The sequence below is a fragment of the Callithrix jacchus genome, chromosome 2, assembly GCF_049354715.1.
Source record: "Callithrix jacchus isolate 240 chromosome 2, calJac240_pri, whole genome shotgun sequence".
NCBI classification, from domain to species: Eukaryota; Metazoa; Chordata; class Mammalia; order Primates; family Cebidae; genus Callithrix; species Callithrix jacchus.
Window position 1 is genome coordinate 41,217,650 of NC_133503.1, and position 27,464 is coordinate 41,245,113.

A 27,464-nucleotide genomic window follows, 5' to 3' on the forward strand; every position below is an offset into this window, starting at 1 on the left:
CATTCAACGCATTCACCATGTTGTATAATTACTACTATCTCTTTCGAGAACGTTTTCATCATCTCAAGCTGGAACTGTGTTCCCATTAAACAATAACTCCCCACTTTATCTTCCTCCAACCCTGGTAAGCTCTCTTCTCCTGTCTCTGTGAATTTACCTAGTCTATGTACTTCTTATACGTGGAATTATACAATATTTGTCATAAATATCTGGCTTATTTCACTTAGCAAGATATTTTCAAGGTTCATCTATGTTAATAGCATGTGTTAGGATTTCATTTCTTTTTGTGGGTGAATATCTTATTGTTGAGTTTTATTTATCAATAGCCCTCATTAAAAAGACTACTCTTTCTCTTATAAAGTCATAAAAATGGGCCGGGCATGGTGACTGACGCCTGTAATCCTAGCACTTTGGGAGGCTGAGGTGGGCAGATCACCTGAGGTCAGGAGTTCGAGACCAGCCTGGCCAACATGGTGAAACCCTGTCTCTACTAAAAATACAATAAGCCACGTGTGGTGGCGTGCACCGGTAGTCCCAGCTACTCGGGAGGCTAAGGCAGAAGAATCACTTGAACCTGGGAGGTGGAGGTTGCAGTGAGCTGAGATCATACCACTGCACTCCAGCTGGGGGACAGAGTGAGACTCTGTCTCAAAAACAAACAAACAAACAAAAAAATGTATTTTTCTTTCCTCTCCATTTTTTTCCCCTTCAGCATGATCACTAACACTTGGAATTGACATACCAATTTATTATGGTTGTCTCTCACAAGGACACTCTATTTATATTTATTCCTTTCAAAGCAGTTACTTGCTGCAGGTCAGAATGTTTTTGGGGGAGTTTTTCTTATAAGCTTTATTGAATTACAATTACATTCCATAAAATTCACCTTTTAAAATTATATATATATTTTTTATTATTTATAGAGATGAGGGACTTACTTTGTTGTTGTCCAGGCTGGTCTCAAACTCCTGGCGTCAGTGGATCCTCTGGCTTTGGCCTCCCAAAATGCTGGGATTACAGGCATGAACCATGGTTCTTAGCCGCTCATTTATCTTAAGTGTGTAATTCAGTCGTTTGTAGTTACAGTTATGCAACCATCATCTTAGTCCTGTTTTAGAACATTTTTAGCACCCCAAAAAGCTTTCTCATGCTCATTTGCAGGCACTGCATTTTTGCCTGAAGCCTCATACAACCACTGATCTACTATTTTCTGTCTCTAGAGATTCATCTTCTCCAAAAAGCTAAGCTAAATGGAATCATATAATACGTGGTCTTTTGCATCTGGCTTCTTTCACTTACCATGCTGTGTTTGAGGCTCATTGTGTTGTAGCATGTATCAGTAGTTTGTTCCTTTTTATTGCTAGAAAATATTCCATTTTGTAAACCATAAGTTGTTTATCCATTTACCAACTGATGATTTGGGTTGTTTCCAGTTTTTGGCTCTTATGAATAATGCTACTATGAATGTTTGCATACATGTCTTTAGGTGGATATATGTTTTCACTTCTAATTTCATTTTTTACCTAGGAGTAGAATTTTGCTAGGTTGCATGGTAAATTTATGTTTAAGTTTCATTTGTACTTATGTTTATTTAAAAAAACCTACCATATTGTTTTCCATAACAGAAGCACTATTTCACATTCCCACCAACAATGTATGTAGATTCTGATTTTTCCACATCTTCACCAATACTTGTTAGTGTCTTTCTTTTTGATTGTAGCCACTCTAGTGGGTGTGAAGTGATATCTCATTGTGGTTTAAATTTGCATTATCCTGATGAGCAGTGAGGATGAATGTCTTTTCATGTATTTGTTGGCCATTGGTGCATCATGTTTGCTGGAATGTCTATTCAGATCTTTTTTTCCTTTACTTTGTCCCATAAAACTTTTGATGATTAAGCGAACAGCACTTACTATATTTTCTCCATTTACCCTCTTTTGGGGACTGTGTGTTTCCATTTACTTCAACCTTAGATGTATTTAACTGACCAGTTTCAAGATCTCAGGAGTTAGGAAAGTGGTTCTTATGAGGCTGTGGTTCAGGTTTCTGCTCTAGTTAGGCCAGATGCCACAGGGTGGACTTCCTAATTCTGGCCTGCATGAGCTCACGATCCAAGCCCTCTCAATGGACAAAATGAGAACTGGCCAAGATAGAACCGTTATCACCACTGTGCTATTGGAGAAAGCAAGTCATAAAAGGGACTTTGTTATCCTGTCAAGGCCATTGCATTTCTAAAAATTAGCCAGTGGAGGAATGTGAACCTAGCAGTCAAAGTAGTTTTTCTAGATTTAAGTTTCTGATTGACCCTTATTTTAACTCTTAAAATTATAACCCAAATTTTTTCAAATTACCTTTTTTTGCCATCAAAGGAAAAGTTTCATTCAGCAAATATGGAGCCCCTGCTCTGCCTTTAGCATGTCCTCCAAAGCCCTAGACTAGAGTAATAGCTTTTTGGATGGAGATAACAGGTGCAGGAGTCATGAATGGGAGGCTGAGGGGGATGTTTGGGGGCCAGTGGCACGGCCAGTTATGACTATAGCGAAGTGAAGGCAAATGCATCAAGAAGAGATAGGACAGGGCCAGGTCATAGGGATCTTGAATTCTAGAAAGGGCTTAGGGTTTTATTCTAAGTGTGATGGGCAGCCATGGAAGGCTGTGACATGATTGTACTCGTACTTTGAAAAGATTATGTAGGCAGCTGTGTAGAGACCAAATGTAGTGGAGGAAGAATGGAGGCAAGATGACCAGTAAGGAGACTGTTGTAATAGGTGAGGTGAGAGATGATGGCACCATGGGCTAGGGTGGCAGCATCACAGATGGTGGTCAGAGGCTGGATATTTTTGGAAGTAGAGCCCACTGGATTTGCTGCACAGCATGTGGGCTATGAGAGAAAAGAAAGAAGTCTAGAATGATTTGGATATTTTTGGCCTGAGCAGTTATGTGAATGATGATACTATTTTCTAAAATAGAAAAAACTTGGGAAGGATTAGGTTTGGGGGTAAAATTAAACAATATGAATGAATGACTTAATCTTATAGTGCAAAAATAATATGACATGGGTAGTTCCTGAATTCATTCTCATGCAAGCATAAAAGAGTATCGATGTATACAACATAAAGCACCCCTTTTTCCTAGTTAACAATCACTGTCAGTAGTTTTGTATGCTTTCTTTCTTGTTCTTTTTCTATGCGTTTTTTTCATAGATGGGATTATACTGTATGGATTATTTTGTGTTTTGCTTTTCCAGTTGATCATTTGTCTTGGAGACCTTCCATGTCAGTACATGCATGCAGTGCATTCTTTTTAATGACTACAGAGAGCTTTATGTAGATACACCATCGTTGATATTTACTCAGTTTCCTGATGAAAGATATTTGGATTGTCTGCGTTGTTCACTATTAGAAAGTGTGCTGCACTGATTATTTGCACACCTGCCTTTGTGTGTGGATTCCAGCATTTCCCTAAGATGGATTCCTTCAAGTGGAATGGTTGCTGACTCCAGTTTCTACAAGCCCTTTGACATCTATTGCTTAGATCCTTTGCATCCTTAGAGCCAGTTGATAATTTGGCTCTCCTTTGAGAATGTTACATTGCTTCTGAAGCTCAACCTTTTGCTTGAATCAGAAGCATCTTTAACAGACCCTTCTGGTAGACACTGACACTGATTCTAAAACAACCAGGGAATAGGAAAAAAAAACAAAAACCTAGTGTGTGTGTACACATGCAAAGAAGAGAGAGATGACAATTAATTGGATGTGTCCCTGTTAGCCTTGGAACTGCCCAATATGCTTTCTGAGCTGCATGTTCTTACACATCAGATGGGAGATGGGATGGGGCTTTGCCCGTATCTAACAGTTTATTCTAACTTCCATTCTCAGGGACTAAGAAGGAAATCGTGTGTATTTAGGGTGAGAACAACAGCATTAGTAGCCAGAGGAATTTTTACAAATTATAGTGACTGGGGTTTACACATTTTTGTAGAAACGCAGAATGGAGAGAGAGGAAATGGTAAGGAAAACAGCTTGGCAGTATGGGCCAGGAGCTGTCATGGCATGTTTGTGTCTGGCTCATTTCACCTTGGTTGGAAGGCACAGAACGCTGCCCTGGGTGAGCTGGAGACTGGGCAGTTCCCTGCTATATTTAGAACGAGGAGATTCCTGGGGTTAGGGTGATGTGTATCTGTGTGTGTTTTCTTTGCCAGATTGACAAAGGTTTGAGGGGTTTGTGAATTCCGGACCAGACTGTTAACTAGCTGGTTTCTCTGGGTCAAGCCAGTAGCTACGTTTGACTCTTGCTGCTGCCACACAGCAAAAGCTCGAAAAAACCCTATGTTATATGGTTTGAAAAGATACCCCTGGTAAGTTTTAAAACTCATCTGATCTTGCTGTCACATCTGCTTTTAAGTTTACTGCAGTCTAATTTGAACCCTTTGAAAATATGAACTGCCTCCTCCTCTGAGACTTTAGATAGATCTCCAAGCCAATTGAGTTGAACTTAGGCTGTTTCTGTGCCGAGGAGACTGTCAGACAGGACCAAAGTCTTAGCAAATTGCTGACTGTGTATCTTCTTATCACACTGTGGGTCGGGGTAGACAATGAATATCAGTCAAACAAATAAAATAAGGCATTTTTACTTTAACTCATAGCTATGTTTCTTTTTAAAAGGGTTATCTAGGGCGGGGCGCGGTGGCTCACGCCTGTAATCCCAGCACTTTGGGAGGCCGAGGTGGGTGGATCACGAGGTCAAGAGATCGAGACCATCCTGGTCAACATGGTGAAACCCCGTCTCTACTAAAAATACAAAAAAAAAAATTAGCTGGGCATGGTGGCGCATGCCTGTAATCCCAGCTACTCGGGAGGCTGAGGCAGGAGAACTGCCTGAACCCAGGAGGCGGAGGTTGCTGTGAGCCGAGATCACACCATTGCACTCCAGCCTGGGTAACTGCAGCGAAAGTCCGTCTCAAAAAAAAAAAAAAAACAAACAAAAAAACCACACACACACACACACACACAAAGGGGTTATCTAAATAGGTAATACCTATAAATGGTTCACAATTTAAAAGAGACAAAAGGGAATGTGAGTATCCCTCCCATGCTGCCTGTCTCCTGATCCCCACTTCGGAAGCATCATTTTATCAATTTCTTTGGTATTTTTCAGGTGTAATTTATGCATGTGCTGACAAATACACATACACAATATATGGTAGCATGCCGTATGTACTGTTTTACCCTTTGCCTTTAATATATTAGATATTATTCTACATTGGTACATACAGAACTTGCTCATTGTTAGATTGCATTGTATTCTGTTGTATGAATTAAATATAGTTTATGTAACCATTCCCCTAATAATAAACATTTAGATTATTTCCAGCCTCTCACCACTGCAAATAATGCTGCTGTGAACATCCTGGCAGCTCTTGCATGAGGCACATGAGTGACAAATTCCTAGAAATGAAACTGCTGGACCAAAGGGTATGTACATTTTAAATTTTATTAAATATTTCATAGCAGTGTTTCTGAAGAGTTCTAAGTGAACTGAATTTGATAAACCATGATTTTAGAGTAGGAAGGAACCTCACCATTTTAGACTGTTTATTACAGAATGGTCTCTGTAAAGAAAATAATACTTAGAATTTTCTCCATTTTTCTCTTTCCAGTTTGTGTGTATTGTTAATTCTGGGATTAAAAGCAACAGCAAAAATTATTCCCTAAAGTGAGACAGCTGTAGTTAGAAATCAGTTGAATGTAGATCCTGGAGACCTTGTTCATGTTCCTCCTGATGGTACTGTTGAGTTTTTATCTTTGTGTGATGTGTGCATCAGAAGATTCGGTGGGTGTTGAGGAGGGCAGTCTTCTGCCTTCTGTGACTAGAGACCATGAATCTAGTCTAGGGAACACCTTGCCTATCATAGATGCTTCCCTGTGAGCACTGGAATTCTGGGAACTGGTGAGAGAGTGGAGAGTTTTGTATGGCATCCCTCTCTTGCAGCTTCTCCTGCAGAGCTTAGCACTTTTCCCTGATGGAGGATAGGATCATGCTACACGTCCTCTGCGATCTCTGTTTCAACTCCTGTTGATGTAGAAGGCTACTTTGGCCAGGATCCTGGCATGAAGCAGGCACAGTCCTCGTCTCCGAGAAGCTCAGGGTTTTGAGAGGAGGCAGGGAAATGGGCAGCCCACAGCACAATGGGATAATTGCCAGCAGTTTAAAAGGGTCTCTGGGAGAGGGAACGGAGGCCTGTGGGAAAGACAAGTGAAGGCTTATCAAGCCCGAGGGGGCACTGTGGTCTCTAATGATCAGTCATATAAAGGCTACCTCCATTATTTTTGCCCCACCCTTACCACCATTTATTTACTTTGAAAAAAGTCTACTCATTATAAAATATGTTTGTTTCAAAAAGGAGCTTTTGAACCAGCATTCAGAAATTGAAAGTTTGATATGGTTAACAATGTTTTTTTCTAAATATCTTCAATTATTAAATCATAATCATTACATTGAAAAGTATTTTTCATCATATTGCCTAAAATAGTTCCATATTTCACCAGTGATGTGAGATTCATTCTCTGCATAACATTGTCCCAAGGCAGAAGTATGTGAGAGAATGGACACCATCTCCCCATCACACCTGGGGGGAAGGAAGGGGAGTGATCCACTCCTTAGACTTGGGTGCAGGTGTCTGGGGCAGGTGGCTGTGCACCAGGGAGTACAGTCTGCTGAAAATCTGTTTTACTCAGTGGAATCATTATTTGAATATTCAAACAAACGCTGGTAAGTTATAGAGCGGAATGAAAGATTCATGGCATTTTTGAGAGTAGATGATCTCGTGTGGATAAAGAGGAGAACACATAGCAGCGTAATGCCTGAGGAGGGGATGGCAGAGGAGTTAGAGGTGTCTCCAGAGTTTCCTTCTTAGGCTTTGGGAGGATGGCTGAATTGTGTACAGGAGAGGAATTGTGGTGTGTGATGGGGGCTACAGAGTTAAGTAAGGTTTGTCCTTGCTGAGTTCCTACAGGGCATGCAGGTGGAAAACACTTGAGAGGCTGTGGGAAGCACGAGTCTGGAGCTCTGGAGAAAGATCAGGGCTACAGGTACAGGTTTGGCTCTCCCTAGGTGATATTTGAGGCCCTGGGAGTGACTGAATCTATAAGAGTGAGACCCACGCAGCAGTCCTCAGCCTCTGCTGTCTGTTGGAATTTGGCTGGGTTGCAGTCTGGGCATGGGGTATTTAAAAAACTCCCCAGGTGATTCTAATAAGCAGCAAAGGTGAACAGCCCCTGGCATGGGTGAGAGAAGAGAGTGGAAGCCAAAACCGTGGGGAACATCCACATTTAGCAGGTGGGCAGCAGAGGAGAGGCTTTGATGACTTGTGTTTCATTCTGGCCAGGTTGGGTGATGACTTGTTTAGAGGCCTTTGGATCTGACCTTTGAAGATGAACTGAAGAAAGCAGCATAAATGCAAGGGAGGATAATAAATATCTATTATACCTTACAGTATTATCGTGAGGAACAGATGAGATCATTGTAGATTCTGTGCTTAGCAGTATAAGCAGGGCCGTGGGAAGTGCGATGTTATTGGAATCTGCCATTAGAGTTTCCTTGTTGTAAGATAGTGGTTCTGAAAAGTGAAGCTGTATAAGAATTCTCCTAACTGCCGATTCCCAGGCTCTACCCAAGGAAATGCTGATGCATGAGTTCTAGGCAGGCCTGGAAATCCGAATTTCCTATACCCTGCCCCCACTCCCTTCCACCTCACTCCAAGTGATTTGCATGGTGAGAGTCCTTGGACCACACATTAAGTCTAATTAGGTCAGAAGAGACTCTGCATAAATCTAGTCCCCAAATCCATTTTTCCCTTAATGTGAACAGCAGTGCTCTCCAGCCTTATGTGGGCACATCTCAGATATCTGGAGGGTGTTTGCATTACTGCAGACCTAGGAATGATGCGGTAGTGTTTCAGAAGTGTAAAAGTTCTAGCAGCTTGAGAACATTTCAGCCAGTGTGGCTCCACGCCTGGGAACCAGTTGTTACGTGAGCTTGGCCTGTGAGCGGGAACCCTTCTGCAGCATTGCCAGCGGATGCGGAGGGAGCTCCTGAAAGGAAACTTTTGCTCCAGAGCAATCACAGGGCAACTGTATTCCTACAGTGAGTCTCAGGTGCTCTTGTCAGGATTAAAGTCATTTGGGGTCAGAGCCTGTAATTACGTTTCACTTTTTTTTCTTTAAAAACATTCCGAAAGCATAATGAACTGGTTGAGCTGTTGCACAGCTAGGGGACTCAAGATCTGGGGAGAGTAGGAGAGAGACTGTCTGATGGCTCAGGAGCTGAGGTGTCCTAAACCCAGAGAGAGCTGATTTCCCCCTTCTACCTGGAGGTGCCACTGGGCGACTCATTTCTGGCAAATGCTGCTATCTCTGTTCTGATCTCAGCTGGTTCTCACCCTGTTAAAGAAGGACTGGATGACTGAGCAGACCACAACTGCTGCTGGTGTGACCCCAGGGTGTCACCACCAGGAAATTAGTGCTGCTTCCACTCTGCTGTTTGCTTCTTAAGAAAATCTGTGGGTTACTCTTCCAAAAATAAGCGTTTCTTGCTTTTGTATCTGACTAGGGCACTGAAATGTTTGACACAAACCCTTCCCTGGGAGGCTTATCCAGTAGATCATCAGCTATACAACCCCTGCTGTGGACAGTATGTCATTGTGGAGGCCAGAGCGGCGCTGGAGACCAGTGCCTCAGCATCTGTAGGCTTCGGCCCCCAGATGCTCCTGCTGCATCTGTGTCTGCTGGCCAGGCCTTGCTGCCGTCTTCTGGCCTTCTGACTGAAGCTGCCCTGAGCTCAGTGTGCAAGGTCAGCAAACTACCATGTTGCCAGCTCTGTGTAGGGCAGCAAGATGGATTTCTCTCTGGAAAGAAATCCTGTTTCCTCTTATGTAGCCAGCATGCTTGTAATCGGTTCCCCAGCAGGGAAGCTCTGCTCCGTTGCATAGGAAATTGGAGTGGAACTGATAGCTTTTGGCTTTTGTGTCTTTTGGGATATAACTTTGGCTTGCTTCTCATCTCCCCCACCTCTCCTGGCCAGCATGACTTCATACTATACTGCAAGGAAAAGACACAGCCCAATGGGGCTTGCTTGGGGTTTTGTGCTTGAAACAGTACCTAATTTGTACATGAAGATGATCACCAGTTGAAGATAATTTAAAATTTGCTTGTTTTCCTGAGGAGTCTAATCCTTACTGCCCCCAAACTGAGACTCTTTAAGCAAGACGATTGAAGTGTTTTTTGATGGTTAAGCGAGAAACTTGTAAAATGTCAAACTGGAGAAGTATGACTCATATCTCTTCATGTGCTGTCTCGAGCAGTCATATTACTGTGCTCAAATGGACAGCACGGGAGCAGGCAATGGTAGGCAGAGACCATGGGCCAATTTTTAAAAAACAGCTTTATTGAGATACAATTCATACCACACAATTTACCCATTTGCAACATATAGTTCAATGGCTCTTAGTATATCCACAGGATTTTGGATCCGTCTCCACAGTTAATATGAGCACGTTTTCATCATTCCCCCAAAGCAATCCTGAAATCCTTAGCTAATATCTGCCATTCTTCCCATCTCCACCCCCATCCCTCGGCAACCACTTCCTTAGGATTTTTAACTCGTCTCCAAGCGTGGTGCTCTCCTGCCTGCCTTGTCTCTTGATCTTGTGAAGCCACATACCCTTTTCCTTTAGTGCATCCAAACAATTTGCAGCTGCTTGAAATGCTGTAGTTCCAACATTGGGGATGTTCCGACCTGGCACTCTTTTTGATCTTCACACATTCTTGTCCTCTGACAGATTTACTAGTGCAACCTGACTAATTCCACTCATTGCTGATGGGGCTTGTAGGCCTCTGGTTTCACACTTCTTTTGTCTTGTCTCTCCCTTGGTGTTTATCTTGCTTTAGGGAGAGAGTCACTGGAATGAGAGCATGTTAATTCTGCTTGAGAATGGGTACCCCAAATCCGATAGGTAGATGCATTCCTTTATTTCTACAGAAGAAAAAATTTCCAGTACTATCCTGATTTGGCTGGTTGCATTTGAGGATTTCAGCTTTCATCATTTTAGGAACTATGGACAAAAGTAAATTTTTTATGTGCTTGAAATGGTGATGGTTTGGGGATGTCTCAGGTCTTAACAGGAAAGCCCTTCTTCCTCACAAATGACCTTGCCTTGTTCTAGGAAATCCCAGTCCAAATGTAGAGAACATGTTTTCTACCATCTGTATGTTTTCTCTTTCTCTCATTTGCTTTCTTCCCTGTTTTTTCTTTCCCTTCATCTTTCCCCACCCCCCCTCATTTGTTCACTGTGTCTGGCCTCCCATCTCTCTCTTGCCTTGCCAAAGAACAAGAGAGGGGACTGATCCCTGGTTCGTGTTTTTTTTTGTAGACAGTCTTGTCCTGTCACCCAGTGTGGTAGTACAATCATAGCTCACTGTTCCCTCAGACTTCTGGGCTCAAGCAATCCTCACTTCAGCCTCCCAAGCAGCTGGAAGTACAGGCCTGTGCCACTATGCCTGGCTAATTAAAAAACCTTTTTTTTAAAATAGAGATGGAGGTCTCAGCACGTTGCCCAGGCTGGTCTTGAACTCCTGGCCTCAAGTGATCTTTGGCCTCCCAAAGTGTTGGGATTACAGGTGTAAGCCGCTGTGTTTGACCCTAATACATTTTTTTAAAAGTTAATTTTTTTAAGAGTTGGGGTCCTTCTCTGTCACCCAGGCTGGAATGCAATGGTGTGATCATAGCTCACTGCAGCCTCGGACTCCTAGGCTCAAGTGTTCCTCCCACCTCACTTTCCTGAGTAGCTAGGACTACAGGAACTTGCTGCCATGCTCAGCTAAGTTTAAAAAAATTTTTTTAGAGATGGGATTTTGCTCTGTTGCTCAGGCTGGTCTCAAATTACTGGCCTCAAGTGATCCTCCCACCTCAGCCTCCTGAGTAGCTGGAATTCATCTCTGATATCTCACTTATGGAGAAAACAAAGCCTGTGGTAAATGGAAATGACCTGAAACAGATTTCTGGAGTTGTGTAATTATAGATAAAATGACCCTCAGATTTGAAGTGACTAAGAAGGTTCTGGTTCTACAGAACTCCTAGTCTGGACTGTGAGTGGTCTCACCTAGGTAAACAGCACTGTCTTGGGCTCCCTTTCCTGGTATACCTCCTGTGCTACATTCCAGAATGAAAGGATGTGCTCAGAACCAGGATGGGTATAGAACATCAGCTCACTGGTTAGCTGCTCTGATGGGGTACATTTAGTGGCTTATTTTCTACCTCTCTAATGGGACCTAATGACAGTGCCAAGTGTCCCATTTTCATCATTGGGTGGGAGAGTGCTATTAAAATGGTCTTTAACAAAGTAGGTCAATGATTTGTATTTCAAGAAGAGAAATTTGGGGACATGGAATGAGAGCATGTTATTTGGGTTAGTTGAACAGCTCCGGAAATAATTACCTATTTTTCATGCCAATTAGGGACCTAGAAACCTATTTGAGGAGGTTAGGAAACTGGGTATGAGATCTGAGTCTTCTCCAGACATCAGACATCTGGAATCTCCAGGGAGAATGTATTTTGGACACATACAGTGAAACCTGGATAGGATAGATGACTTACATCTCCCTCCTTCAGGTAGCCAAGCCCACGGCTGACAAAGCCAACAACACCAAAGCAGCAGGTTGTCCCTTCTGCCTTCCCTGAGGTATATATTCCCCTGACTTTCTGTTTACATAGGTTGGTCCTTAAAATAAAAAAATAAAATCAAGCAATCCAGAAACATATTTTTTTTCTGATTATGTAGATAATACATGTTCATTAGAGAAAATTTAGAAATTACAGATGGACAAAAGAAAATGCAAATTATGCCTATAGTACTGATTAGAGATACTCATATTGGTTTTATAGTCTTTTCTATCTAACAGTTCATGATCATCTCTATGTATCATTACTCTCCAAGATGGGTTTTAGTGGCTACGTAATATTGTGTGAAGACTTTTTGAACTCATTACCTATTTTTGGGTGGTTAGGTTGTATCTCTCTCTTTTTTTCATGATTATTAACCAATTCTTTTTTTTTCCCTTTAGATGGAGTCTCACGCTCTTGTCCAGGATGGAGTGCAGTGGCATGATCTCGGCTCACTATAACCTCCACCTCCTGGGTTCAAGTGATTCTCGTGCCTCAGCCTTCCAAATAGCTAGTATTACAGGTGCACGCTACCATGCCCAGCTGATTTTTGTATTTTTAGTAGAGACAGGGTTTCACCATGTTGGCCAGGCTGGTTTCAGACTCCAGACCTCAAGTGATCCACCCACCTTGGCCTCCCAAAGTGCTGGGATTACAAGCATGAGCCACTGCACCTGGCCAATTAACCAGTTCTTTTAAAGGCAGCTCCTATTTCTCTGCTTGCTCCCTGACTCGCAACCCATTTTTCTGTTGCTGATTTAGCAGAACCTTGGGGACAAAGAGAAGATATCTTACCAGAGTGTCACAGAATAAAAAATTCCATATGTTGAAAGCATGATTTAAATTTGTTTGAACCATACCAGTAGTACACTCGGCCCTCTGTATCTGTGGGTTCCTCATCTGGGGATTCAACCAACCACAGATGGAGAATATTTGGTTGGGAAAAGAACGTAATTACTGAACATGGTCAGACGTTTTTCCTTGTCATTATTCCCTAAACAATACAGTATAACAATGATTTACACAGCATTTGCCTTGTATTAGGTATTATTAGTAATCTTGAGATGATTTAAAGTATATGGGAGGATGTGCTTAGTTTATATGCCATTTTATTTCAGGGACTTGAACATCCGTAGATACTGGTGTCTGTTGGGAGTCCAGGAACCAATGCCCCACAGATACTGAGGGACAACTGCAATAGAATATCTCTACCATTTAAGTGTTTTTCTGTGAGCCAGATGTTTTGTTAAGTGTTTTGCAAACTTTATTTCACTGAACCTTCATAACAGTCTTAGGAGGTATGTACTGCTCTGTTCATTTATAGGCTAGAAAACAGAAGCGTAGACAGACTGAATGTCTCAGACAACTAAAAAGTGCTATTGTCAGAATTTGAACCTTGGTCTAATGCCAAGCCTTTTGCGTGGAACTATTGTTATACTGCTGACTATAAATGCTTAGCCCAGCGCTTAAATCTTCTGTTTTCTCATTTACAAAATGGGGACACTAGTGCTTACTTGAGAGCATTGGAAGGGTGAAATGAGGTAGTAGTACATGCAAAGCACAAGACACAAAAGCTATTGTTTTTGCTGTTGCTGTGCTAATCACTCATTATTTTCACCTTTGTGAGATAGTAATAGCATAGACATTTTAAAAACTTGTCTTTCTGCTGTCTCTACATCTGAATCTCTGGCTTGCTCATTGGAGATAAATCCTCATAATTATCTCTGGAAATTAGACTGGATCTTATACTCTGGACAGTATGATATTGAATTTAATCCGGATGTCTTGGTTTTAAACATGTCTATTCACAAGATTCTGCAATCTTTTCTGGACTGTTGGCGATGCCGAGTTAACAAAAATCATTGTAAAAGCAGCACATCACATGAATACCCCTTCCATCCCAACCCATCTCACTTCCCAGAGGTGATTCTTTAAGAGTACTTTGTTGAGTCTAAAGTAAGTATCTGTTGTAGAACTTAGCAAAAAGTTACCTTTTATATAATTGTTGTGTTAAGGACTGATCTCCATATCTCTGGTATGAATTATTTCTGTTCTCAACACTAGAAGTTTAAATTTCCTTGCACCCCCACCCAATACACACTCCTGCCACTCAGGTAACTTGAACACTTGTCCAGTTCTGGGGTAAACAACAGCATAAAACACTTCAAAACATATCTAGACTGGATTATTATGGGATCTGGGACAAGGGAACCCTTCTTTCCTTATGTATCCAGGACCAGGGCACACTTTCCTCTCCTAATCTCTGCTGAATTTCTGAAGTCATTTTAATTATAATAACCTACATAAGAAGCTGATGGCTCTAGAAAGGAATCCAGAACTGGGGACGGGTAGAATTTTTTTTTTTTTTAATACAAATAAAGGTAGGATCTTTATTAATCCAGTCAACAAATGTTTATTGTACTCCAGCTGTATAGTAGGCATTAGTGTTGGGGAGATAGCTTTGAACAAGATTAAATTCCAGCCTTCGGAGCTTTTATATCTCTGGGAAGACAAACAAGTAAACAAGTAAGTAGGATGCTACTGGATAGTGTAAAGTACCATGATGGAAATAAGATCGCATTGAGTGATGGATGTTGGAGGGTGGAGGCAACTTTAGATTACATAGTCAGAGAACACTTCTCTGAGGAGCCAAATGACCTTCCATTCTGGGCCTATAGTTGGTTGCCCACAGTGTTGAAATTGTAAGCCATTCCTTTATTAAAGGGAAAAACTCTGTTGGATCGTATTTTTTCCCATTGTATTCCTCCCTCTGTTTTCGTAGGCAGAATGATATTTTTACTCATTGAAATCATGACTACTTGGAACCTTAGTGATCTTGGTAAGAGAATCCATTTCTTACATGGCAGGCAGACCAATATTTTAGAAGACATAACCCTTATTTCACTCTTTCTCATCTGGAATTTCCCAGTGGCTTCCCATGCCATTTGTAATACAGTTTTGACACCTTACCATGGTTCATGTGGCCTTGTGTGATCAGGCTTCTGTCTACCTTCCCTAATGCCTCTCTGACCTTCTTCCTTCTACCTCACTGTGCTCAAGCTTGGCTGGCCTCAGATTCCTCTGAGGCACTGAGCACTTTCCTGCCACCTTCCCTTGTTGTTCCTCTGGAATGCCTTTGCTACAGATTTTTTATGTGATCAGCTCTTCATCCTTCAAGTCTCAGCCAAAGGTCCTCTCAAAGAGGACCATCTGACCTGAAGTCTCAGGTAGCTGTCCCATCCTTCCTCTTCTATCCTGTTACCCCATTTAATAGTCTTTGTGGTACTTCACACCCTCTAACCTTCCCACTGCATGTTGAATACATGGTGTCAAATGTTCCTTCAAAGGGCCCTTCTCAACCACTTGATTTTCTACTAGAAGCAACTCTTAAGTGTTGATGGCCTCAACCATCTTTTGGTTTTCCTTAGGTTTTATTTTGCTTTAAAGAGTTTTTGTTTTTGTTGAGACAGAGTCTCACTCTGTCACCAGGTTGGAGTGCAGTGGCGCAATCTCGGCTCACGGCAGCCTCCGCCACTCAGGTTCAAGCGATTCTCCTGCCTCAAGCTTTTGTCTTGGATAGACCAGGTATAACTGCTCTGATAGGATGGCGTCTGGCTTCCTTTGGGGTAGCCCAAGAAATGATTAGTTAGAAGAAGCAAGAATCAGAACTAAGTATTGATTAATGCTGTCACCAGCCTCCATCTCATGGCCTGTTTCTTTGCCAGTGTGCTCATTCTTTTTCTCTCTCAGGTCTCTGTTGCTTTCCTTTTATCAGGTAGGGGAAAGGGGAGAGATTGAATGTTTCTAAATCTGTGTCATAAGTAGCACCATGCAGGAGGCCTAGGTCTGCTTGGCTGGGCCAGTTGACTTTCGGTGAATTGATGTCTTTCCTAATCTTCACACCTAGAAGAAATGGACTTACGGCTAACTCTTAAATTGACAAAGCTGTGTGTGTATATGAAACTGCTTTAAAAGGGGGATTTTGAATATTAGAGTATATATTCTATTCTCCTCCCTACCCCTCACATTTAAAGGTGTTAAATTGTCCGGGCGTGGTAGCTCATGCCTGTAATTCAGCACTTTGGGAGGCCAAGGTGTGTGGATCACCTGACCAGCCTGACCAACATAGTGAAACCCCATCTCTACTAAAAATACAAAAATACAGCATGCTGCTGTAGTCCCAGCTGCTCGGGAGGCTGAGGCACGAGAATCACTTGAACCTGGAGGCAGAGGTTGCAGTGAGTCAAGATGGTGCCATTGCTTGGGCAACAAGAGCAAAACTCTGTCTCAAAAAAAAAAGGTGTTAAATTTTCACAAATCATTTTAGTTATAGTAGCACAAATGGGAAAGTACAGTTTATAAGCCTTATAATCAATTACAAAAGGGTCATTTTTTGTTTTCCTTTAAAGTTAAAAAAAAGTTTCTCCCACCTTTGTTCATATTTAAGGACTTTCATATATTGTTTGCTGACAGCATTTCTGTGTTGGGACCACATCACTTGCTCTTCCAGTAGATACCCTCAGGGCATAGTTTCTGCACAAAATTTCTCTGAAACTCTGTAGTGACCTTTTGCAGGATTTCATATCAGTTCATTTGGATAGTTCCATGTGTATAAATGGGTCTTAGCAGGAATTTAGCAAACAAAAGACAGTGCCTCCCATAGAACTTCTTAATTTTTAGGCTTGCTATGTAAAATTTGAATAAAAGAAACTGTGTCTCTCTCTTGGGCTCTGGTGTCTGTGCTTTTTGTGGAACACTACCATTCTTAGGTATTTAATTTAGAGTGGGTAGGGAGAGAGAAGGAGCAGCATCACCTCTCTATTTTTACACACACAGATGCCCTGTTTGGCGACATTTAAGCACTAGAGACTTATTGACCCACATTTTTTTTCCCTCCTTCTCCTCAGGGTACTGACCGTGCAGGGATCTAGTACCACAGTTACTTCCAAAATGTGTTGCCAAATGTAGAAATCTGTATCCCTGTTGACTTCTCAGTTGGAAATTAGTTCATGACCTAGAGACCAAGAGCACCCTGGCTGTGCTTTCAGAGCAGGAATCCTCAGATGTAGCTGAGGTACGGGCGGCGTTGGAGGATTTGAGAGAATCCTGGACCTGAAATGTAAGTTGGCCTGTGTTTTCCTGATGTGCACTGTGCCTTTTATTGTGCTGATGTCTACTATCTTAATAATAATAAACAGTAACATTAAAGTTCTTTCTGTCTTCAAAACCTTTTCCCTGTTTTCCTGTCAAGCTGTTTTTGAAAGCTTTTTCATCTGTTTTGAACAACACTGATAACTGATGTTCATCGAAGGCAGAAAGGTTAGAGGGACTTTGGCCAGTGTGGAGCAGACAGAAACCCATGGTGTTCTTTCCCCTGAGACATCAGGGGCTTTGTTAGCTGCATTCTGCCAGTTTTGCAGAACAGCATGAATCCACTCCTGCCCTCCAGTAGTGGGACCGCAAACAGGACATGGTGCATGACCCGGAGGCCCGACATTCGTTCCTCTGCCTGTCCACTGGAATGACCAGGCGGAGACTGGTTGCCAAGCAACCCTGGACCTAAAAGAAGCCGGAGAATTTGTCCACTGATTGTTATATCCCCTTTGCTTTTTTTTTTTTTTTTTGGTCTTTCTTTAGAGGCTTGAGGGGTCATAGCTTTGGGTGGGAGGAGATGAAGTATGTTAATTTTAAACATTGATGGTGAGTCTTAGTGTTTCAGAGTCACTGGTCCCAGCTCTAATCAGATCACTTGGTGTTAAATTAGGAGGCCTTAATGTCTCTCTGAGAGCCCCAGAGAGATGGAATAGATGCGGAGAAGAGAGTTGAACCCCTTCAAGTTTCAGTATGGACAAGGAGTATTGGTGAGGAGCTTTGCTGACAGTACAGCAAAGCTTGTTACCACCATTTTCTCAGTTGCTTTTATTTTTTCTTTTTCTTTTTTTTTTTTTTTGAGACAGAGTCTTACTCTGTCACCCAAGCTGGAGTGCTGTGGTGTGATCTCGGCTCATTGTAACCTCCGCCTCCTGGGTTCAAGTGATTCTTGTGCCTCAGCCTCCGAGTAGCTGGGATTACAGACATGTACTCCATGCCTGGCTAATTTTTGTATTTTAAGTAGACATGGGGTTTCTCCATGTTGGCTAGGCTGGTCTCGAACTCCTGGCCTCAAGTGATCTGCCTGCCTTGGCCTCTAAAAGTGCTGGGATTACAGGCATGAGCCACCATGCCCAGCCTCAGTTGGTTTTAATAAGACACATTTGTAGATGTGGTGCTTCTCTGCTGGCCACACCAAACACATCATGTTTTCCATGGTGAAGGAGAGAAGAACGAATCCAAGTGGCTTACACAGAAAGGGAATTTGTTGTGGTATGTTGTTGGAAAGCCCAGTGATGTTCTAACTGAAGACCTGCCAGGGTCTCATGCCCAAAGGATATCAGCAGGTTCTAGTCTCTGCATCTCTCAGCTTCACTCTCCTCTAGGCTGGCGCCATTCTCAGGCAGTCTTTTTCTTCACATTGGTGAGGTGACTTGGCCAAGATTTTGAATGGAAACCCTCAGCATGGTTCTCATTGGCTGTTTGTTTAAGCCTGTGCTCATCCTTGAGATAATCCCCGAAGTGGACCTGGCTCAACTCCAGAGTAGAGTTGACAGTGAATGAAATAAATGTTCTGAAAGTCAGGGAGGGATGGTTTCCCAGAGGAATATTGGGGTGCTATAAATACAGATGGAAGGGGGATAGAGGCCAAGGCAACACAATTATACCACATTGGCATAAGTAAATTGAACAGAGTGATCTGTGGAAGAGAAAGGGCTCTGCCTTCCAGATATAGCATGGTTGTTACCCACATTTGAAAATTACTTTGGGCATTCAGGCTGTGGTTTAATAAAGTAATTTTGGAAACTCAAATTTGTAGGGGGAAAATGAGATAGTTTTAGTATTAGGCACCGCCAGGATTGGGCAGACTGTGAGCAGCCTAAGAATAGTGTTTGGAACTTAAGTACCTAGAGAGTAGGGGACAGGGACATCAGGCAGACGAGAGGGAGAGAGGGGACTGCCTCTGCTGGGACAGAGGATAAGAAATGAAAACAAAATGCTGTATGAGAACTATTAAGTAATGCCACAGAGTTCTGTAATACCCCAGCCAACAGTGGATTGTCTTATAGCCCAGCCAGCATGAGAGTTAGTTCATTGTCTTCCAGAGTCTCTTTCTCCTTATGATATTTACATTTTGGGAAATAAAATACATCCAATAGCACTTATTTTGAATCTGCTGATGTCTGATATAATGGATTAGACTACAAAAGTAGGCAAACTTTTTCTGTATAAGGTCAGATAGTAATTTTTTTTAGGCTTTGTGTATCACATAGGGTCTCTGTCATATATCTTTTTTTAATTATAGCCTTTAATAATGTAAAAACCATTCCTAACTCACAGGTCATACAACACAGGACAAGAGCCACATTTTGCCTACCCCCAAAATTGGTTTTGGGGTCAAATGGACCTGGGTTCCAGTCATGGCTGTTGCTTATTGACTGTGTGGGCATTTTAATCTCTCAGAGACTCAATTGCCTCAGTTTTCTCATCTGTAAAGTGAGATTGATGAAAGTGACCACTTCATAGGGTTATTGTGAGGATTGCTCAGAAAGTCTGGGCTCTTTGGAATGATACTGTTGATTCTTTACCACCACACAGCATGCTCTGGGGAAGAAGATGAGGCCCAGCTCTAATGGTCTTTGTAATCTCAGTTGTTCTTCCTCTTTTGGCGCCTCCTTTTTTTCTGTTCTGGGCAACCCTTCATCAGGTTTTGGGAACTTGGTGCCAATCTCAGTTTCATTTCTGATGTGTTCAGGAAGTGACCCACATTTTAATCCATATTTGGCAGTAACCAAAATAAATTGGCTTGATTCATTGTCCAAGTGTAGATTATGTACTTGTTTTTCTTCCAGCCCTAAATTCCCTCCTTATCCACTTTTTCATTATATTCCAATTTATCAGCCTATCAAAGCCTCTTATTAAAGCCAGAAGGAGAATTTTTTTCCAGTTTGAAAAGAGAGAATGTAAGAATTGTGGAGTTTTGTTTGTTGAACTTGGTAGTTGGACGTCAGCAGATTTGGAAAAGAGGCTGAATTTATCCCCAGAATCTCAGCCTTATTACCTACCACTTTGTACAGGTAAGTTATGATGGAATGGATAGAGATCATATGACCTCTCAAATCCCCAGGATCCTGAAAGTACCTGCCTTCTTTAAGACTTTCTCAAATGTCATCTCAGTAAGTTCTACCCTGATAGCCTCCCCCATTCCACTTCTCTGCTCTACTTTTTTCTGTAGTACTTATCTTGTTTTAACATGCTATGTTATTTACTTTGTTTACTAAGGTGTTTTTCTCTGTGTGTGTGTGTGTGTGTGTGTGTGTGTGTGTTTGATCTATGTCTCCTACTACAATGAAAACTCCACAAGGGCAAAGATGTTTGTCCTTGTTCATTTCTGTATAACCAGTGCTTAGGATGGCATCTGCTGTGTAGATAAATATTTGTTGAATGAATGAACGAATGCTTTGATTCTTCTATTGGAATGTTTACTACATCCTATTGACTCTGGCTGAGAAAGACATAAGACTTGGGTTTGAATACTGACTCTGCCACAAAGTACCTCTGTCTTTGAGCAAATTATTTAATGTCTTAGGACTGTAGTTGTCTTATCTTTAAAATAAGGGGTTAGAGTAAATGATTGCTAACATTCCTACTAGTTCTTTAGTTCTGTGATTATAATCACTGGCTAACAGAGATGATGTACTGCTATTAAAATTCCCGCATATTTCCCAAAGACAGTTTGAATTTCATTGTTGGGCAAAGGGAGTCAGGAGTTTCAGATAAAGTCTTTGGAGGCACCTTTTGCTTTCACTAAAACAGTCCTCAAGTATTACAGTGTTGTTGCTTTCAAGAACATTTCCACTAGCCCTTTTAGAATAAAGTTCAGACATCTCCATAGGGCTTTCTAAGCCCTGTGGACTCTGGCCCCTGTCAGCTCCTCCAGCCTCACACTGCCTATGTGTCTAAGCTCTGTGCTCCAGTCCTTCTAAATCTGTTTAGATTTTTCTAATAGATAATAGATTTCCCAGCATCAGTCCACTGAATGTTTCTGTTCCTTCTACCTGGTGTCTCTGGTACCATCCCTGTCCTCCCTTGTTTGGCACTTGTTCCTTAGGTCTCAACACACATGGGATGTGGACTTAGGGATGGATTGTCAATGGTGTTCCATTTCCATTGGGAAGCTTGCTAGCTAAAGTGTGGAGTCAGAAACTGTGACTAGCCTGGTTGGCTAGATCATTTGTGCAATAAGAATCCAAAAGTTGTTGGAATTAGATTGTGGAAAGTTCAGGTGACACAGTGAAGAGTCTTTATTCAGTGGACACTGGGAAGTCACTGTAAGGTTTTAAGTAGCATAGTGACATAATCAAAGCTTTGTGAACTAAATAACCCAGGTATACCTCAACAAACATTGAAAATATCATTTCTCTCATCCCTAAAGCATCCTTTGGGAGATAAATGCTAGGGTTCCTGTTTTGTAAATGGGGAAAATGATTAAAGGACTGATTTTCTGCATCATAGAAAAGCAGTTGATTGAGTCAGTGTTTTTATAATTAGATAGAATTGTAATCTGCAGAATTGTTGAATGTTGCAAGTAGCTTTGTTCATTTTTCAAGTGGGCAACAAAGTGAATATTTGAGTGTTGAGAAGCTGTCCCTCAAAGTTGACTACCTCATGGATTTTTCAGGGAGCTTTGGCAGAGACTTGGATTCTGCTTAGGAGATAAGTGATGCTTTTGGGGGTGGTCAGAGGATGCTTTTCTGTGTCATAGCTATCTGTGCTCACCCTACATGGTTGCTTATGTTGTGTTGACTTGGCAAGATCAGAGAACAAGTGGATGCTGATTTCCCCTTCCCGGCTAGTTTAGGAATTGCAAGTTCTTTCACAGCAACCCTTGTCTGTGATTCCATTCTACTTAAACCTTAAGGCAGGTATTTTGGTTTTGCAACTTCATTAACAAACTGTTTAAAGCTGAGTTTGAAAAGGCAAAGCTTTGGTAGTATGACTGATAGTCTCCAGAGACCAGTTCCTATTCTGCTGGGGCATCCAGATTGCCTGGGGACCTTGTTAAATGCAGGTTCTGAGGTGGGCTTGACATTTTGCATTTTTTACAAGCTCCAGCAGATGTTGATGCTGCTGAGTTGCACGTGCTAGACCAAGTTTTCCTTCACCTGACCCTTCTTCTTTTCCTCTATGTCCCAGCCTTCCTCTTTCTTGGTGTCTTGGACAGTGGTCCCCTTTTAGGGGCTACTGGCGTTTGCCCCCTGGACTCATTGATTTGCTTGTGGCTACTATTGTAGCTGGGATAGCCTTTTCAAAATGAAAATCTGATCACATCTGCCACTTCAGTGCTTAAAACCCTTTAGTTGTCTCCCATTGCTCTTAGAATGGCCCCTTTATCGTCATATGGCTTCCTTTGCCTCTCCAGTCTCATCTTATGCCATCTCTGCATCTTCTGGCAATAGGACCCTTTTTCTGCTCCCTTTGATGCTCATGTGCCTCTGTCACAGGGCCTTGGCACATGCAGTGCCCTCTGATGCATCATTGCTCTGCTTCCCTTCACCTCTTCCTCCTTTTAAGTCTCAGCTCAAATGTCACTGCCTCTGGAAGCCACCTGGTTTCCCAGTCCAATGACCTTCTGTCATTGGCAGGCTTCTTTGGTGTATAGCAGGGACCAGCATCAGAGAAACAAGACTTAGTTGGCGCATGGTTGGATATTGTGATCTGATTGTGCTTTAAGTGGAGCACTGTGTTGTAGCATTTTAGGAAGTTGTAGATTGCCTAAGAGCTGTCTTTCAAAAGCCACTCTGCCTGGAAGGATGATGATGGTGAAAGTACACTTCGTGGCATGTAGTGGGAAGAGGAAGAGCAAAGAGTTTCTGCTCTGGACCTATCATGCCATCTAAAGCTGGGTTTTTTTCTATGTGTGCACTTGGTGAACAGTTATGTATCCCTTCCCACTTCATGCTTCTCCTTTTTCTACTGGCCTTGTCATTTTATAAATGCAGAAACTATACCCGCAGGGAAGGAATTTACTAGTTCAGGACTGTAGGACATATGGCTGACCTGAGAAAAGAATCCAAGTCTCATTGTAGCATGGAGCCCCTTCCTACCCCAGGCCAGGCTGGTCTGGCATTTGAGTGGTAACCTTGAAGACCCAATAGCTGCCTGACAACTTTCCTGGGCATGGGAACAGCCCTGTTTAAGTGACACTATTCCTTCCCAATCTGGTATACCTTGAAGAGATAATCCTGAATATGTTCCACATTAAACCTAACAGACATCATTAATGTGGTCACCTTTTCTGCTTTTACTCTTACTGTAAGAGTAAAGTAATGCTGCACGTATTCACTCTTGTAGCGATGAATGGTATTAGGAGTAACAACGGTGTATTTTTTAGAGGCATATTGTAATATATTTTTATTTTCTTTAGAGATTTGTGTTTTTTGCATTTTGGTTCTTTCTTGTAATTTGCTACAACTCAGATTATAAGATCCCCTTAGTGCTAAGCTCCATGAGGATAGGGTTCCTGGCTATATCCTGAGTGGTATGCATGGTGCCTGGCACACACACAGTACACTCTACAAATGCATGTCAAGTCGAATGTCTTAATTTGTAATATGGTGAGAGGTTTGCACTCCATCTCTCAGCTGTCCTGAAAGTGGATGCTTTGAGGCTGAGAGTACCTGTGAATTCATCAGTAGGATTTATTCCTTGGGCTGTAGGAATGGCATGTGCCTTAGTTCATTTTGTGCTGCTCTAACAGAATACCAAGATTGGGTGATTTATAACCAACAAAAATTTATTGGCTCAGGATGCTGGAGGCTGCGAAGTCCAAGATTGAGGGGCTAGCATCTGGTGGGGAGGGTCTGCTTGCTATGTCATCCCATATTGGAAGGGCAAAGAGAGGGTGAGAGAGGCAAAAGGGGGCCAAAGCTATCCATTACAAGGACCCCATTCCTGTGATAATAAATTCACTCCCATGATAACAGCATTGATTCATTCATGAGGGTGGAGCCCTCATGGCCTCATCTCCTCTTAAAGGTCCCCACCTCTCTGTACTGTTACAGTGGCAACTAAATTTCAACATGAATTTTGGAAGGGACATTCAAACTATAGCAAAATGTAATTGACTTCACAGCTGCTTTTTCACATTTCACACAGCTGCTTGAATCACTGGCCTAATGTAGTGGGACACACAGTGTTAAATGAGCACATTTGACCCATTGGTACAAATTTAGTTGGTACCTTCTTATCCTTGAATGCAGGCTCTGAGAGACCCATACTTCCCATTGTCTGGCACAATGATCTGGAAAGCAATACCTGCATAATAAATAACTATAAAAAATCCAGACTAAGTTTCTGAATGATGAATAACATTTACCCTAACTTAAAGGCTTAAAGATTGAGCCTTTAAAGGGAAACGAGGGAGGGCTCTAGAGACATGCTGCTTATTCACTTCTGTTCTTTAGTGACTCACTGGCGTCCTCCCTCCTTCTCTCTCTCTCTCTCTCTCTCTCAAACTGCCATCAGAAGGCCAAGGTCTTTTCTTTTTCTCACTATTTTTCTCTTTCTCTTTCTTTTTTCTTTTTCTGAGACAGAGTTTCACTTTTGACCCCCAGGCTGGAGTGCATTAGTGCAGTCTCCACTTACTGCAACCTCTGGGCTCAAGCAATTCTCCTGCCTCAGCCTCCCGAGTAGCTGGGAATACAGGTGTCTGCCATCTCGCCCAGCTAATTTTGTATTTTTAGTAGAAATGGGGTTTCACCATGTTGGTCAGGCTGGTCTTGAACTGCTGACCTCAGGTGATCCACCCACCTCAGCCTCCCAAACTGCTGGGATTACATGCATGAGCCTTACAGTCTTTTTCTTATCTAATTCCATTATTTGTGCTTTGTTAATAGACCTGCTTATGGTGTCAGTTCGATAGTTTCCCGGCTTTCCACAACTATTTTGTGAACCTGGCAGCACATTCTCATGTACTCACGTGTGATTTGATCCCCATAACTAGAAGGCGTCTGCCTGCAAGCTGAAAGGTCTTAGAATCAGGGTGGGAGGAAAGTGGAGGCTGTGGCAGAGACAAAATGATGCCAGGTTCATTTTTTGTTCCAGTCTAAGAAGGTGTCCAAACCTCCACATCGTATGGTTTCTGTTCCTCCTTGATGGGGAACATCAGGTCACAGATGGTGCTCTGGGCAGGAGTGTGTGTGTTTGCATGTATGAGTCAGTCATCAGCTTCCTGTAGGTGTCGTTACCTGTTCTTGAGGCATCTTTGCAAGCGTGATGGTGGCTATGTGGTTTTAGTTGGTTGGAGCACAGGTCTGATTGCTTTTCCTTTCTTTTCAACATTTTTTTTCTGGGTGTAGCTTTGACTCTTTCCTCTGGGTTTGAGCTGTGGGATTGCTGTAGGAGCTTTTTGCATTGTGTTTTACACGTCATCTAGTTCTCCCTCCTGTCATCTCAAAGTTCACATCTGCGCTAGATTCTAGTGCTGCACTGGGGGATAATAAGAGTCATAGTCATAGTGAATAGTAATTGATGACACCCTATGTGCCAGACCTTAAAATCCTGTATGTACTGTCATTCAGTTGTCAGAACTTTATAAGGTATAATATCCCTATTGCCACTGTCTTTTTTTTTTTTTTTTTTAGTTGAGAAAAGCTATGAGGTCCATGGGACAGACACTGGATGCCCCTTTTTGGTAAAGACAGACAAACAAAAAATTCCCAAATATCCTTTTGAGAAAGAGAGTGGGTACCTTGCCTGAATCCCTGGCATATTTCAAGGCTTTCTGCTAAGGTGTAAGATTTAGTAGAGGGTTTTTCTTTCTTTCTTTCTTTCTTTTTTTTTTTTTTTAGAGCTGTTACCAAGGAGATGGATTGCCTTCCAAAGGCAAATATGATGAAGAATCCTCCCCCTGCCCTGCCTTTGGCTGCTCTTGTGTTCAAAGAATGTCACTGTACCCAACTGTTCTCCTTGCAAGGAATAAGGATGCAAGTGCCTTGTCTTACACTTTGTGGTTAGAGAAGCCCATAACCCGTAGGAAAACACTGCATTTTTAAAAAATGACTTTAAATCCATGTGTTGATGCTTACGTCTAATGCCAGTCATTGGTTTGGGATCTGTGTGCGCAGTTGCCTTCGCTCTAGTGAGACTGGAGTGGGTGTGGGTCAGATTCCGTAACCTTGTGGAGAGAGGATAAAAACTAGATTGAAAGAAGAACATCAGAGGGGATCTGTTCCCTCATAAATCCCTGGCAGCTCGAGAGGCCATGAGAGCTGAGATGAGAGAAACTATTCTGTGGTACCTTTTATATGCATGAGGTATTTGTTTACAACAATATCCAGATAATTTTCTTTTTACAGTAATGGCTATACTTTTGTCTCATCCTGTTATCGGTGATGAAGGCTATAAACAGATGTGTGGAAGCTGACGTCTTTCAGATTTCATTTTATTCTGAGGCTCCTTTAACAGACCTGTACCTAGTTAGCAGGATTTGACTTGTTTAAAGTTTGGTCTCTTTTTATTTTTCTTGTCTTTAATTTTTTTTTTTTTTTTTGAGACAGAGTTTCACTCTTGTTACCCAGGCTGGAGTGCAATGGCGTGATCTTGGCTCACCGCAACCTCCGCCTCCTGGGTTCAGGCAATTCTCCTGCTTCAGCCTCCTGAGTAGCTGGGATTACAGGCACACGCCACCGTGCCCAGCTAATTTTTTGTATTTTTAGTAGAGACAGGGTTTCACCATGTTGACCAGGATGGTCTCGATCTGTTGACCTTGTGATCCACCTGCCTCGGCCTCCCAAAGTGCTGGGATTACAGGCTTGAGCCACCGTGCCCGGCCTCTTGTCTTTAATTTTATGGAAAGGTCCATGAGAAGTGAATTTGCTAAGGTCTGCCAGTAGATGGAGGAAAGAAAAAGTGCAGTTAGGTCCTCACTTAATATCATCAATAGGTTCTTGGAAACTGTGGCTTTAAGCGAAACGGTGTATAGTGGGTTCTCGAATAATGTCATGTCGTTCAGGTTTTCATTTTAATGTTGAGGATTAAAAAATTGGTTTTGTTATATGTTGTTTTGCTTAAAGTTGTAGTTTCCCTTTGGGAGGCCGAGGCGGGCGGATCACAAGGTCAAGAGATCAAGACCATCCTGGCCAACATAGTGAAACCCCGTCTCTACTAAAAATACAAAAATTAGCTGGGCGTGGTGGCGCGTGCCTGTAGTCCCAGCTACCCGGGAGGCTGAGGCAGGAGAATTTCTTGAGCCTGGGAGGTGGAGGTTGCAGTGAGCCGAGATCCTGCCACTGCATTCCAGCCTGGCGCCTGGTGACAGAACAAGACTCTATCTCAAAAAAAAAAAAAAAAAAAAAAAGTTTCCGTTTCCAAGAACCTATCGAAATCCTAGTAGGGATTCTGTGTAATTGTAATTATCAGTTGAAGTGGCTCTGGAGTGTTTTTGGGATTGAAGTTTCTCAGTTTTATTGATGAAAAAGTAGGCTTTGGCAAAATTTTTTTTAACACCTGTATTGAAATCTAATGCATATCCTAGGACGTTGGAAATGTAGAATTAGCTCAGGATCACTGGAGTAGACAGTAGACCGTCTGGGATGCTGATGAGAGGCCCATTGCCATGATTTGTTTCTTTAAATTAGGAGGCCCAAACCTGA

General features: G+C 42.2%; 1 protein-coding gene across 28 annotated transcripts in view; it reads left to right on the top strand.

Annotated features, from left to right (window-relative positions):
- ARHGAP26 (Rho GTPase activating protein 26) overlaps window positions 1-27,464 on the top strand; it is a 914,282-nt gene that overhangs the window by 454,040 nt on the left and 432,778 nt on the right. For 2 of the 28 annotated variants that reach the window (XM_078361996.1, XM_078362080.1), the window contains exon 2: window positions 16,626-16,837. The exons of 24 other annotated variants lie outside the window; for them this stretch is intronic. The gene's annotated coding sequence lies outside the window, so the exon portion shown is untranslated. Of the gene's footprint in view, window positions 1-16,625; window positions 19,887-27,464 lie in introns of those variants that run through there. 2 more of the 28 variants (XM_078362034.1, XM_078362079.1) reach the window with 1 other exon arrangement.